This window comes from Lagenorhynchus albirostris, chromosome 2, assembly GCF_949774975.1.
Source record: "Lagenorhynchus albirostris chromosome 2, mLagAlb1.1, whole genome shotgun sequence".
Lineage (NCBI taxonomy): Eukaryota > Metazoa > Chordata > Mammalia > Artiodactyla > Delphinidae > Lagenorhynchus > Lagenorhynchus albirostris.
The window spans coordinates 103,040,993-103,057,031 of NC_083096.1; positions in this window are offsets into that span (position 1 = coordinate 103,040,993).

Below are 16,039 nucleotides of genomic sequence, written 5' to 3' on the forward strand. Positions count from 1 at the left end.
GAATCTTCTAATGTCTCCTGTCTCCCTGTCTCCATAGACCACTGGAAAGCAGACTTCTATTTTGGCTCACACCTAATAAAAATACCTCTGTGAAGCCCCAAATGAAGTACAGCATAAGAGCTCAAATTCTGAAATTTAAATAGCTACTCTGTGCCTTACTGGTTTTGTAAAATTGGTCAAGTTACTAACTTTCCAGGCCTCAGTTTTCTTATCTGTAGAATGGGCATATTAATACCTCCCTCTATGCTATGGGAATTAAATGGGATTATATATGATGGACTTAATACAGTGCCTGATACACAATAAGTATTCAATAAATGCTGGTTGTTACTTTTCTTATTTTCACCCCTCACCTTAGCTGTCCCACTTTTAAAAAATATTGGTTTAGTTGTGTTTGCTTTTGTAAATTGCTTCAAATCCTTTTTGGAACAAGGCTGCATGTAAATTAGTAATCTGTATTGCCGGTGCCTTCTTTAAGAATTGTATAAATTTATTCTGCCACCTCCAATATAGGAGAGTAATTAGACACAAGGTGAGTTGCAATTTGTCAGCATCTATCCTAAGACTTAAAATACTCGTTAACTTTGACACAGTAATTTCATTTTTTGACTCCACAAGTGAAAAAAAGCTGAAACACTTTTATATACATAAAAAGCTCATTCACAAAATTCTTTCATAGTTTTATCTATAATAGCTAAAACTTGAAAATAATCTGAATGCCCTTTAAAAGAGAAATGGTTAATATTCGCTCAAGCAAACTTTATGCAGTCCTTGTTTTTGAAAATTATGTGATAGCATGGTAAATACCTATGATATAAAACCAAGGGAAAAAAGTAGTTTACTTAATGGTGTCTAATATGACTACAGCAACCTATGAAAATTTATAAAGAAAAAGACCAGAAGGAAATATACTAACATGTTAATAAGGGAGTTTGAGTGGAGAAACAATGGATGCTTTTTAAATCCTTTTTTCCGGACTTCCCTGGTGGTGCAGTGGTTAAGAATCCGCCTGCCAATACTGGGGACACGGGTTCGAGCCCTGGCCGGGAAGATTCCACATGCCGTGGAGCAACTAAGCCTGTGTGCCACAACTACTGAGCCTGTGCTCTGGAGCCCGTGAACCACAACTACTGAGCACACACGCCGCAACTACTGAAGCCCGCGCACCTAGAGCCCGTGCTCCGCAGCAGGAGAAGCCACTGCAATGAGAAGCCCGTGCACCGCCATGAAGAGTAGCCCCTGCTCACCACAACTATAAAAAACCCGCATGCAGCAATGAAGACCCAACACAGCCAAAAATAAAATATAAATAAATAAATTTATTTATTTAAAAAAAGTCCTTTTTTCCATGTGTTTCTGTAATTCCCGGCTTTCTCTCATAATGAGTCTCCCCACCTACACACAATGCCATCTAAAGTCCCTGTTCATAACTCTTGGATTAATGCAAAGGACAGCTCAGTTTGAACTGTTTTCTTTGGACATGATGTCATCTTTATTTCATTAAAAATGCAATTGCCTAAGGTATGCTATTGGGTCAGGGGAGCAGCTTTGGGGGCTGTATAAGGGGATAATTTAGTGTAGATTCCTGTCAGTGGCCTTGCTTGGACTGATAAAATGAGAGAAAGCAGAACACCTTTAGAGAAGGGAGTGAGGAAGCAGATATTTTGTACCAGTCACAGACGTTACAGAAATTCCAAAATCAGGAAAATGGAATTCCAGAGCAGAATACTTTGCCTGATTGGACAAAGAAATCGCTCAAACCTTATCTTTTTAAGAAGGAAGAAAAATCCAATTGAAACATGTTGTTACTGTCATTTTACTGTCATTTAGTAATAATTATTTTTTAGCCTAAAGTCATCAAATTAAAGACATTTTAGAATCCGAAGATACAATTATATACTTTTAATTTTTATGCAGTGTATTGTCTTTTCTGGTTATAACTTTTAAATATATAAAATGTGTAAATTAACGAATGAAGTTCATTAGTAATCCCAGCACCCAGAGAATCACCACTGTTAGGATGTACAATGTGAGATTTCTTATTCTCCCTCTGGTATAGCTAGAGCTAACATTTCTTGAGTGATTAGCAAGTGCTTGGCGCTGCTTGGAGACTTCTACGTGTATTAACTAAGTTCAGTCTTAGAGAATGAGAATTATCTAATTATCTACAATAATTACTTTGCATTGGTGAAGTTCAGTTTCTTATCGAAGACCATGCAGCTGGGATGTGGCGGAGCCAGGATGTGGAACAGGCATCCCGACTCTGAGTCTGTGCCCTTAACCTCTCTCTCTCCATAGCTTCAATATCTTTATAAGTACATATTTTACCACAGTGGGGTTATACTGCACCTAACCTTGTAACCTGCTTTTTCTTTTTAATGTATCTGAACATCATTCCAAATCAGTAGAGATAAATCTACATCAGTATTTTTAATAGCTGCATTGTATTTTATTGCATGGATGTCTCATAATGTATTTAACCATAATCCATATGGTTGGATATTTAAAAATTTTTCCTATTGTAAACAGCAAAAGAATGCACATTCCCACGTGCAAGTGTACACTTAAGAGAGTATTTTATTAGGGTAAATTCTTAGATAAGAGATTTCTGGGTCAAAGTGAAGATTTTCAAGGTTTTAAATACCTGTTGCCAAAAGGCCTACAAGAATGTTGTGTCCATTTACATTTCCCCCTGACAGGACAGGAGAGTATATTTTTCTCTACATTCTAGAGTGTTTCTCGAACTTTTGCACCTTGACTTACTGTAAGATATGCATTTTATATAGTGATTCAGTACATACACATTAAATAAACACATTTCTATTTTCTTCACTAGATGCAATGACCTCTTTTTCTCTCCTCTCTCTCCTTTCCTTTTCAAAATTCTCTTAAATGCCAGATATGATTCACTAAGTTAATTACATAATCCACGAATGAGTAGTAACTCACAGTTTGAAAAAACACTATTCAATGCTTGGATATTAACATTCTTTTTAGTATTTGTCTATCTGATAATCTGAGATAATGGCATGCTATTGTTTCTATTTTGACCTCTTCAATTACTCGAGGCTGAACATTTTGGAAAATCATGTTTTTGAAGAGAGTAATCTATAATTCATTGTTTCTTAACTTCCAGTGCATATTAGAACTAAAAAAAAATCACATTCTTGAATTAATTGCTGGACCAAGTAATCTCTAGAGATTGGGCTCAGGTATCAAAATTTGTGGTCAAGGCTAAGAATAAATGCTGTAGATGGTTATAGTAAATTAGAGATTTGTGTGATGGTATTGTTCATGACATAACTAGATTGTCACTTTATAAAACTGCATTTGGGTTGATAGCCCTTTGAATTTGCTATTTATTTCAAAATTTACTCCGCAGGCATTTAAACAAATAAATATGATTAACTTTCTAAAATGTTTTGTTCAGTTGTAAGAGTTCTGACTGTTAAGCACATGTCATTTCCAAGGGTCACTCTTTATTTAAATTTAAGTCCCCTATATTTTTTTCAGGCCTACTGTGTGCAAAGCGTAGCCCCAGATGTGTGGAGTTAGAAGGTGAGCCGGCAGCTCACCATGTAATAGGTTCCCTAACCTAGGCATGCAAGTAACTATAATGCCAGGGAGAGAGTGGTAATTTCATGATCATAGGAATTTAGAAATAATACCATTAAAAACCTATGTTTCCAATAGCCTCATAGTATAGCTCATTTATGACAATTATGTTATTTACACCAAAAGCAACAGGAAAATTCGGAAACTCTTTTAGCCGGATTCAAATAGAGTATGATTGCCCTTTAAACATTACATATTTAAAAATATCGTGGTCATCTGAAGGTATGATTTCACTCCATCTTAAGTATGGTGTTAAAGAAAGGGTTCTAATTTTGGCTTATGAGCTGTTAGCTGCACAAATCAGTTATGCTTGTTTAAGTCTAATTTAGTGGTGAATTAAGGAAGCTCATGCGAGATGTTAGATTCTCATGAATAAAATCATATTGTGGGAGAACTATGGTGCTATTTAGTATTTCAGAGTTCCATCACAGAGTTCCAGTTGCCTACTGGACAGTCCACCTACATGGTCCTCTGGAACCCCAAATTTAATGTATCTCCCCAAAAGAGTCCTTAGCTCCTTCTTGCCTCTTCCCCAAACCCATCTTCCCTCCTCTAACTGTGGCACAGTGGACAATCATGTGCTTTGCAGTAGGACAGAGGTTACCTTACATTTCTCAAGCTGTCTCCTCAGTTAGAGAAGGGGAAACCAGGCTGGGGTATTGTGGGTGGTCTGTGGGCCTCAGTGCTGGCTGCAGGCCTGACTACTGAGATTCCAGCTCTGAAAGCCCAAGAAGGCCAGTCTGAGACAACTTCCCCTCACCCTTCCCCCTCCTGCTTCGGGCTTTTGCTTCTCTGTTGTACATGGAGGGGGCTTCAGGAGAGGAGGGATGCTCACAGGAGGCTCTCAGAGGGCCACCAGGACCAGCCTCTGGTCACAGGACTGTCCCGGAGAAGCGAAGCCAGCAGAGTAGCACGTCTACGCTGGGTGTCACTCTGAAGACGAGGATCAGACCCCCTCCACACATGCAGCTGATCGCAGGTGATCAAATGGAGTGTCCAGTAAGGGAGCTGGGGTGCACTGGGTGGGTTGTGAGTTCACATGTGGTCCCTGCCATCTTCCCCTGCAGTGTAAAATGATCACCCTTCGGTACAGCACAGCCTTGGAAGAGATGTAGCAGAACAGGTATAGACCCAGTCAGATGATGGATCAGCTGTTCAGTTTTTACCTGCTCTTCACCTGTTTCTGGAGAGGAGACTACCGGTCGCCTAGGAAAAGAACAGGAAGTCTAACAGTCTTCGAGGCTCAGGTTATTGGAGTGTGGATTTTCCCCTTGTTGGCCGTGGTCACTAGAGGTCGGTGATCAAGTCATCAAACCCAGACATCAGGCTTTCAGAGCTGGAAAATGGAAAACGGGACAGCTACGTCCTGTTGGGTCACATCCTGTTCATGAAGGCAGGAAGTGTGGCAGCAGACCAAGATGGTTAGAAAAACATGACGTTTACGAGGTGTTTGCACGCTATGTGTGTGTATTGATGTGTCATTTTTTTTTAAGACACTGCAAATCAAAGTCCATATATCATGATTTTGGAAGACCTCAAGCTTCTTGTGAAATAATACTGGCTAAAAGCCAACTTTTTATTCTATGACTGTGCTCAATCTGTAGCCATACCCATCTAAGAAGTAGAAGAATATCCTATTTGCCGTCTGAAAACTGGTTACAAGGGCACTGGGTGTTTCCTCTAGGAATGGGAATGTAATGTTGGGAATTCCTCAGTGACAGTCCTAGTGAGTATGAGATTGTGGATCATGTCCAGAAATAGAAATGTTGCTGCCTCTCTCAAAGGGAAGGATGGATTTTCCCAGTTGTGGGAAGCCCATAGTCATTGCGTGAGAGGCCTGTGGCTCATGCGGAATTGCTGGTGCACAGCGCTCCTCGCTCAAAGCACAGCTTGTCATTCCTTCACGCAGCTGCCTCAGAAGGGCTTCCTGGACGCAGGAATGTCAGAAGTCCCTTCTGCTTCTTTCTTTTTACTTTCACTGCTCCGATTCATCTTCTCTTTCTTGTTCCCTTTTCTTACATGTGTTTCAGTCGGGATAATGATCACACAATGGTTCCATGCTGCTTTGCGTGGGGGTGGGGTTAAGCAGAAAGCAATTGCCGTCTCTCGGGTTTTATGTTGATGATTAGCGTCCTTCAGGAAGTGAGAGGCCTCTTCCAGCTCTGGGCTATCCAGTAGCTCAAGACTGCAGTGTGTCTAAGATAAATCAAGCATTCAAGATGGTGGTGCTAAAACTTTTGGGCTGCTGGTCCCAAGAATCTGCCTTTAAGATTTAAAAACCATGTGCTTTGCAATTAGTACTCAATGGTTTGCTGAATTTCTTTTTGAATATCCTTTACTCTATGGTAAGTAATTGTGCTAGGAATGGGCCACAATTACTAGGAAATTATCTCTTAAGAATATCCATGCATCATGGAACTAGATGCGAGGGAACGTTCCAGGTAGGTAAGACTGCTAAAGGCTTCATCTATCACCTAGTGATTTCAGCTTTTAGTATTTAGAGAAAGAGATAGAAAGAAAGCAAAAGAAAAGAATAATATTGACTACTAAGATCTATGCATGGGTAGTGTAGGTTTTATTATAAAAATTTTCAATAATGGAAATCCAACACAAATATTGCATATAATTTTAGCCCAAAATAAAATTGTGTTTTTATTTGTCCATGTGCTCTTCTAGTTCTTGTGATATGTAATTTTTAACCTGTTTATGTATCATCATAAGTATTTTATGTCTTCACCTAAATTCATGTATAAGAGATGTTCTTTAGAAAAGAAATGACATTTAGACCCACTTTTGGTGCTCATGGACAGAGCAACAGAAGTAAGTTACAGACCACAGTAAGCTGTGGATTTCCTTTTGGCTTTGCCCATGGGGACTTCATCGTTTTTGTATTTCAGCTTGACCTATGAAAAATGGGAGTGGGTGACTAGTCACCTTACAAACATGTTGAGTGGAAAAATAACTGGTGCGTGATTTCAGCTTCACCAAGATGGAAAGATGTGGTATCAAATGCTGCAGTACTTAAAGGACCTCAGTACTGGGCAGGTCACCAGGCCTGTTATTGTCCTTTCACTTCTTTCTTTTCATTTTATTTCTTACTGTTCCCAGCCACTCCTTACTCAAAATCCCGTGTAAATCTAAGAGCGAGGCTCCTACTTGATAATCCCTGGGTGCTGGCTGTGTGACAGGAAAGGTGCTGAGGTCTTTGCTCACATACCTCATTTAATCCTACTCTCTGATACAGGAGGTACCATTATCCCCACTTTACAGATGAGGAGGCTGAGATACTACTGATTAATTATCTTCCTAAAGATCAGTTGGTAAATGATGGAGCTACTGTTCCCACAGAAATCTGGCAATTACGTAGATGTTTCTAAGAACAGATTAGGCTCTTTTGCAACACTGCACTGCCTCAATGCAGAGCCTGGGACAGAAATGATAGAAAAAGAAGGCATATTTTAGAGTCGGCTGCTAATTCTTTGAATGATATGATCTCTCTTTACTTTCTTTCATTTTTGCAGCTTGGATTTACTGTCACCACCTTCTACAAGCTGGGGACATTCATTAACACACGTAATTGTTTAGAGAGTATGGTTTTATGTAATAGGAAGAGGTATTTCAGAAATGTAAACTGGAGGAAAAGAAAAAAGTATTGAGTTTCCGGATAGGTCGGTTCCTTTTTTTTTTTCTTTTTCTTCTTTTGTAAACTGGTTGATTCCATTCAGAATGTAACGTTAACCTCCTGGAGGATAAAAATAACTTCTTTGTAATTTTACTTCATACAGCAACAACATATTGTGCTTCCTTATGGAAAGATCTATTTTGAAAAAGAATGCAAGGCACCCTCAGCCCCATGAGTAATAACTGGCAAGATGATGCTTATGGCAGATAATCACTCTAAGTCCTTTTTTGGAAGGCTTATGAATTGTTTTTTACACAAATTGCGCATGTTATTTTGTGATATGTGAAACCTCATTTAATAATAATAAAAAAACCCAAAGGATATATGTATATAGTTTGGGGAATTCCTTTTACTTCCCGCACAGTGACTCACAGTTTAGATGTACTGAGTTAGGTAGAGGAAGCACCTCTCTATCGCTGTCTCATAAAAATACAAGCTGTGAACCAGAAACAGAAACTGCAGACCTCTGCATGCTCCTCTGTCCTCCCACAGGCAGGAGGTGGCATCTGGAGATAGTATTTGAGGTCTAGCAAATGAAGCAACTGGGGGACCATGAATAGGATGATCCTGGGAAGAGGGAAGGAACAGTTTTCTTTCTGATACTTAAATTCATGACCTTTACTTTTTATTTTTGGTATAAGTCTCCCCAGATTCAGAAGTCCAGTCACCTAATCAAACACAGCCACACAGCCAGAACTGATTCCTTGTCCTAAAGTATATAAGTGGCTAAACAAAACAGAAAATGGATGACTAGAATATGGCTTTCCAAACTTTGAGAGTCACTAGAATTACACAGATGAACCCCAGGGAAATTTTAGGGATGATTCTTGAGGAGGTGGCAGGTCTCCTTCACCTCTGAGATTATATCATTCTATAACCATGCTGCTAGGTCTGATATGTTTCTTCTAGGAGACAAATTTTCATCTTCCCAGAATCTCAGAGAGATTTGACCAAAATAACCTTCTGAATAAAAACTTAATGACATACACTTTCTTTTCTTGGGAAGCAGTGCTGACAATAGCTGGGAAGAGCTGGTGACCTCTAAAGGAAAAACAAATTTAAAGATACAACTATCATTATTCCCATTGGAGAAATATTTATAAATAGAGCCATGGGTTTTCTGCTACTGGATTTGGGCAACTCTCCTCAGAATTGTGTGTGTATTTTGCTTGGAATTTCATTGCACAAACTGGTAGGTATAGTTTGGTTCAGTTTTTAGGTATAGTTTGGTTCAGTTTCTAGCCAGCTGAATTTTTTGGAGTGATAATTTCATCAATAGTTCAATTAAGTTGAAATTTATAGATTTAGAAAGAGATTCTAAACATGATTTGATTTGGGTTTTATGTTTTGTGAAAATTTTAAAAATCTTTTAAGTCGCTCACAGAACTTTCCAAGTATAAAAGATTTGCAAAGTGTGGCCAAAGGGGCCAGGGAGGTTTACCTAGCATTTCCAAGATCCCAGAACTCAGATCCTGGGTGGCACTTGGTCTGGAAGGCTTATATTTAGAACGGGCTGCAGATAGGGGCTTCCCAATAATTTCATCTCTGTGTTAACGGGAGGAAGATTCAAAACAATTAGAAATTAGAAGTCTTCTTATTGGTTTTTCAGCCTTTAAAATGCAGTAATCTTGGCTTCAAGTAATCATTGCTATAGATTTGGAAGAAAGATGGTACATAAGGGGATGGAAACTTACCTGGACCTTATGATTACTGTGGATTCTTGTGTTCTGACCCAATAACTGAGCCCTTCTCAAGTGGAATAATTGCAAAGCAGCATAAGTTTTGAAGGAGAAGGAATCAAAGGCATGTAACAAAACCTTTTGCATTTTCAAAATAAATTACAGGATGATGAAGGTAAGTGACCATCTTTTGTCCAAACTGATTCTCGTAGTAAAAAGGATGATATCTTCTTGGGGAAAACTAAAACTGATGGAATAGGTATGAATTTAAATCTGCAAACTCAATACCAGAATTAGTCCAGTTTTTAAAAACTTTATTGAAGTGTAACTTACAGTTCATCCACTGTAACTGTATGGTTTGATGAATTTTAGTAAATTTATGTAGATTTGCCACCATCACTACAATTCAGTTTTAGAATACTTTCATCATCCCCCCAAATTCCTTTTTGTGTATTTGCAGTCAATCCCCACTCCCAGCCTCAGCCCCGGGCAACCACTAATCTGCTTGCTGTCTCCATAGTTTTGCCTTTTCTAGGAATTTCATGTAAATAGAATTGTGCAGTACGTAATCTTTGGTGTCTGGCGTCATTCACTTACATGATGTCTCGAGTTTCATCCATGTTGTTGCATGTGTCAGCAGTTTGTTCCTTACCATTGCTGAGCAGTATGCCAGTGTATGGACAAACCACAGTACGTTTACTCATTCACTATTTGATGGACATGTAGGTTGTTTCCAGTTTAGGGTTATTGCTGATAATGTTGCTGTGATTATTTGCTTACAAGTTTTTGTGTGGACATATGTTTTCGTTTCTCGTAGATAGGTAATTAAGAGTGGAATTGCTTGGTCATGTGGGAAGTGTATGTTTAACATTTTGAGAAACTGAAAATGTTTTCCAAATTTGCTGTACCATTTTATTTTCCCACCAACACTATATGTCTTGATATAATCAGTCTTTTGTATTATAGTCATCCTAGTGGGTTAAGTATCTTATTGTGGTATTAATTTGCATTTCCCTAATGAAAGTTTGAGAATCTTTTCATGTGTATATTAGCCATGTGTATATCTTTTTTTGGTAAAGTATCTGTTCAAATTATTTGCCTGTTTTCTATTAGGTTGTTTATCTTATTGTTGAATTGCAAGAGTTCTTTATATGTTCTGCATACAAGTCCTTTTTCAGATATATGACTTGCAGTTATTTTCTCCCAATTTGTGACTTGCCTTTTAATTTTCTTAATGGTTTCTTTTTAAGAGTAAAGGCTTTCAGTTTGGTGAGGTCTGGTTGACATTTTTTTTCTTTTATGGATCATGCTTTTGGTATCATATCTAATAAATGTCTGTCTAACCCAAGGTCACAAAGATTTTCTCCTGTTTTCTTCCAGAAATTTTATAGATTTAGAATTTACATTTACATCTGTGATCCAGTGTGAACTATGTATGGTGTATGTGGTGGGAGGCAAAGGTCTAAGTTCTTTTTTTTTTTGGCGTATGGATATCCAGTTGTTCCATCCATTTTTTGAAAAGACTATCCTTTCCCCTATTGAATTGCCTTGGCACTTTTGTCAAAATCAATTGACCGTAAATATGAAGGTTTATTTCTGGACTCTCTACTCTGCTCCACTGACTATATGTTGTTCCTTACCCCAGCAGCACACTGTCTTGATTATTGTACCTTTTTTTTTTTTTTAATGTATTTATTTTATTTTTGACTGCATTGGGTCTTTGCTGCTGTGCGCAGGCTCTCTCCAGTTGTGGCGAGCGGGCGCCGCTCTTCGTTGTGGTGCGCAGGCTGCTCATCGTGGTGGCTTCCCTTGTTGCAGACCACGGGCTCTAAGCACAGGGGCTTCAGTAGTGTGGCACGCGGGCTCAGTAGCTGTGGCTCGCGGACTCAGTAGTTGCGGCTCATGGGCTTAGTTGCTCCGCGGCATGTGGGATCTTCCCGGACCAGGGCTCAAACCCGTGTCCCCTGCACTGGCAGGCGGACTCTTAACCACTACGCCACCAGGGAAGCCCTGATTACTGTACCTTTATGTAAGTTTTGTATAAGTCCTCCAGTGTTGTTCTTCTTGTGCAGTTTTTTTTTTTTTTTTTTTTTTTTTTTTTGCGGTACACGGGCCTCTCACTGTTGTGGCCTCTCCCGTTGTGGAGCACAGGCTCCGGACGCGCAGGCTCAGCGGCCATGGCTCACGGGCCCAGCCGCTCCGCGGCATGTGGGATCTTCCCAGACCGGGGCACGAATCCGTGTCCCCTGTATCGGCAGGCGGACCCTCAACCACTGCGCCACCAGGGAAGCCCTTGTGCAGTTTTTTATTGTTGTTGAAGTATAGTTGATTTACAATGATTCAGGTGTACAGAAAACATATATATGTAATATATATATATATTCTTTTCCATTATATGTTATTACAAGATATTGAATATAGTTCCCTGTGCTATACAGTAGGTCCTTGTTGTTTATCTATATTATATATAGTAGTGTGTGTCTGTTAATCCCAATTTATCCCTCCCCCCTCTTTCCCCTTTGGTAACCATAAGTTTGTTTTCTCTGTCTGTGAATCTATTTCTGTTTTGTAAATAAGTTCATTTGTATCATTTTTTTAGATTCCACATACGAGTGATATCATATGATATTTGACTTTGTCTGACTTACTGCACTTAATATGGTAATCTCTATGTCCATCCATGTTGCTGCAAATGGCATTATTTCATTCTTTTTTATGGTGGAGTAATATTCCATTGTGCATATATACCACATCTTCTTTATCCATTCATCTGTCGATGGACATTTAGGTTGCTTCCATGTCTTGGTCATTGTAAATAGTGCCGCAGTGAACATTGGGGTGCGTGTATCTTTTCGAATTAGTTTTCGTCTTTTCCAGATATGTGCCCAGGAGTGAGACTGCTGGATCATATGGTAACTCTATTTTTAGTTTTTTAAGGAATTTTCATACTGTTCTGAATAGTGGCTGCACCAATTTACATTCCCACCAACAGTGTAGGAGGGTTCCCTTTTCTCCACACCCTCTCCAGCATTTATTATTAAATGTTTTGATGATGGCCATTCTGACTGATGTAAGGTGGTAGCTCATTGGAGTTTTGATTTGCATTTCTCTAGTAATTCTTTTTTTTTTTTTTTTTTTTTGCGGTACGTGGGCCTCTCACTGTTGTGGCCTCTCCCGTTGCGGAGCACAGGCTCCGGACGCGCAGGCTCAGTGGCCATGGCTCACGGGCCTAGCTGCTCTGCGTCATGTGGGATCTTCCCGGACCGGGGCACGAACCCGCGTCCCCTGCATCGGCAGGCGGACTCTCAACCACTGCGCCACCAGGGAAGCCCTCTAGTAATTCTTATGCAGTTTTTTGTTGTTGTCTTAAGTCCTTTGAATTTTCACATAAATTTTATAAAATTTAGAATCAGCTTGTCAATTACTGCAGAACAAGATCTTTTATCCTGTGACTTTATCAAATTTGCTTATTAGGTCTAGTACATTGTTTGTAGATTTTATAAAATTTTCTTGTCTACGAGATTATATCATCTGCACATAAAGACAATTTTGCTTCTTCCTTTTAATCTGTATGCCCTTAATTTTTTTCAGCTGCCTACTGTGTTGGCTAGAACGTCCAGTACAATGTTGAATAGAAATGGTCAGAACAGACATCCTTGCCTTATTCCCAGTCTTAAGGGGAAAGCATTCAGTCTTTCACCATTAAATATGATGTTAACAAAGGTTTTTCATAGATGCTCTTTATCAGGTGGAGAAAGTTCACTTTTATTTCTGGTTTGTTGAGTTTTTCAGATATCATGAATAAATATTAAAATTTGCCAAATATTTTTCTGCATCTGTTAAGATGATCATGTGGGTTTGTCTTTTTTTCTTTTGATATGGTGTGTTACATTTATTGATTTTTGGATATTAGGCCAACGTTGTACCCCTGAGGTAAATCCCATTTGGTCATGGTGATTATTTTTAATGTTGCTAGATTTGGTTTGCTATTTTTTGTGAAGGGTTTTGCATCTATATTCTGAGGGATATTGATTTATAGTTTCCTTTTCATGTGACTTCTTTGTCTGGCTTTACTATCAGGCTAATACTGAGCTACTAAAATGAGTTTGAGAGTGTTCCCTCATCTTCTATTTTCTGAAAGAATTTGTGTAGGATTGGTATTGTTTTTTCATTAAATGTTTCATAGAAGTCAACATCAGGACCTAGGCTCTTCTTTGTGGGAAAATTTTAAATTAGTAATTCAATGTTGTTTGTTGATGTAGGTCTACTCAGATTTTCCGTATTTTTTTTTCACAAGTCAATTTTGATAATGTGTGTGTTTGTGTGTGTGTGTGTTTTAGGAGTTTGTCCATTTCATCTAGATTGTCTATTTTGTTGGAATAAGTTGTTCATAATAATCCTTTAAACTTCTATAGGGTAGTCCTGCTTGAATTGGGTTGTTATAGTTTTCTATTGACTTTAATCACAGGGGCATGGTACTGCTAAGAGATGCCATAAGGAATCTCCTGTATTCCAGAAATATTCTTCCTCACTTCCATTGTGTAGTAGCAGTCCAAATTCCCATTGGTAATCAGGATTAATCACCCTCACCATCTGTGGACATATAGAATACCTTATCTACCTTTCTTTGTCTTTTGATTCAGAGTTATGAGGAGACCAAAGTGGCTGGGTCACAGTCTTAACTTCCAGTTCAATGGAATCCTTGCTGTGTCTCCCGGTAAATGCATTTTCTACCTTGGAACCAAGACCTCTAGACCAGGAGAGAATTAGGTTGTGGGGTCAGGAAGCAACAATTTTGCTGGTGGGTCACTAGGAGTAATAGTAAATGGTGCCACTCTTATTTCCACTTTTTCAATGCTGGACCTTGAGTCCTGGATATGGGAGAAATAGCACCTTGGATCAGATGCTGATTCAGAGCATACGCAGCCTTCTGGAAAACCTTGCCCCAGCCACCTAGCTGGTGCTGTAACTGAGTCTTTAAAAGGCTGAGCCAACAGCTTCAAGACGGTGCGGAACATTGTAAGATCGGTTAATTCCATGAGCATGGGCCCATTTCTGCATTTCATTTGCTGGTTAGAAACGGTGCTGTGTGGAATACCATGGTGGTGGATAAGGTATTCTATAAGCCCGCAGATGGTAGTTTGGGCTGAAGCACTGTGGGCAGGGACTGCAAATCCCACTCTAGAGTGTCTATTTCAGTAAGAACAAAGTGCTATCCCTTTCGTGATGGAGTGGGTCCAGTGTAACCAACCTGCCATCAGGTAGCTGGCTGATCACCTGGGGAATAGTGCCCAGTCTGCCACTATTGGTGGTCTCTGCTGCGTTGGTCTCTGCTGCTGGCAGATTGGGCACTCAGCAGTGGCTGTAGCCAGATTGTTGCCCTTGGTGAATAGAAGTCCTTGTTCCTCAGCCCATGTATAACCTCCATCCCTGCCACCATGGCCACTTTGTTCATGAGCCTATTGGCTGGGGAAGGAGTCTGACTGGTATCCACAAAATAGGTCATCCTATCCATTTGATTATTAAAAGCTTCTTCCACTGAGGTTACCCTTGGTAAGCATTAACATGGAACATAAATATCTTCTTTTTCACAGTGTCTTGCAAGGCAACTACTTCAGGAGAGGTCATTATAATTTCCTTGGGCAAAGCAGGACTAATATGCTCAGATGGGGGTGGCAGGGATGCTTCTACTGGCAAAGAAGACTCATGTGAGTCCCCATTTCACTTGACTAGGAGGAAATTACAACCCTACTATTTTGAGGAATCAGCTTTGTCCCAGGGTTTGGTGCATTAAGGCATTACGGAGGCCCCTCCAGTTCTAGGTCCTCTCTAGTTACCACCTGTTTGTCCATTCTCTGTTTTCCCCTCAGGGCCAAGCCTGGGCTCCAGGAATCTTTGGTGAGTCTGTAACCAGTTAGCAATTCCTCTCTGAAGTCTCGTCATCTCCTTTCCAGTTCCAGGAATCTCTATTTCCTACCTTACTTCTCCTCAGAGACACTCTTCCTGCCCCGACCTCTAGAAGAATAGAGACTTCAGTTGCTCTAGAATTGATGTCTGCTTTCTGCTCTGCCGAAATCCTCTTTCAAGAAATTACAAAGCTTGGCTTCCTGCCTGAAATGAGGGTAGGGGAAAATACAGGGATCAGGAACACAGTTTACACTTTATTGTATTACCCCGTGGTGGGGGTGAGATACCAAAGTTGATGAAGATGGAGGGAAAGACTTCCTGACTTCTCTCTTTCTAGAGAACTTAATTTCTCTATCTGCATAAGGCATAATAGACTTTCCCAAGAACCAGACGCTGTTCCTCCCTTTACATCCTCCACCCCTAGCCTCGGAGGGTTATGTGTGAGAGTTTGTTAGTGTTCAGTCTGTGTGACTAGCTTCTGGTGATAAATCTTATGTGTGAATTGTGGGGACGGCCAGCAACCAAAGTCAATAGTGCTTGTTGTGGGAGGGCTGCTTGGGTGGCCTGCTGGCTGCACTTCGGCTGCCTGACTGGCCCCTCGAAGTCACTGCTGATTGTGGATTCCCCAGGGCTCTGCTGCAAGGGTGGCTCAGGTCTCTGCAGAGCCCTCTGGTTCCTCATCTCCCTCAGCTAGGACCTGAGCAACTCTGCCCTTCCCACGGGGGATCAGGCCTCCTCTCCCCACATCAGGGTGACGGCAAAAAGAGTGCCAGGGTTCTGTACATCCCTTCCTTTGGAATCGCCCTCTCAGCCCAGCACCACAGGCTGTGTTTCCTGGGCAGAAGAAGGCAGAAGAAGATGGTTCTCTGCAGTGCACTAGACAAGAGGAAGGCCTCGGCTGTCGTGCACGCAGCTGCCCAAACTCACCTTGTTCATTCATTCCTCCATACCTTTGCTTCTGACATGTCCTCTGCCTGGAGTGTCTTACCTTACTCTCTCCTTTTCTCCTGGTGAAATTCCTACTTATTCTTTAAGGCTCAGTGAAAACACCATCTCTTCTGAGAAGCCACCACTTCTCTCCCCTAACACTTGGTCCCCAGAGCTTTTTGTTCCTAGCTCTGTCATAACACTTACCATATCGGATTATGGTGAGTTA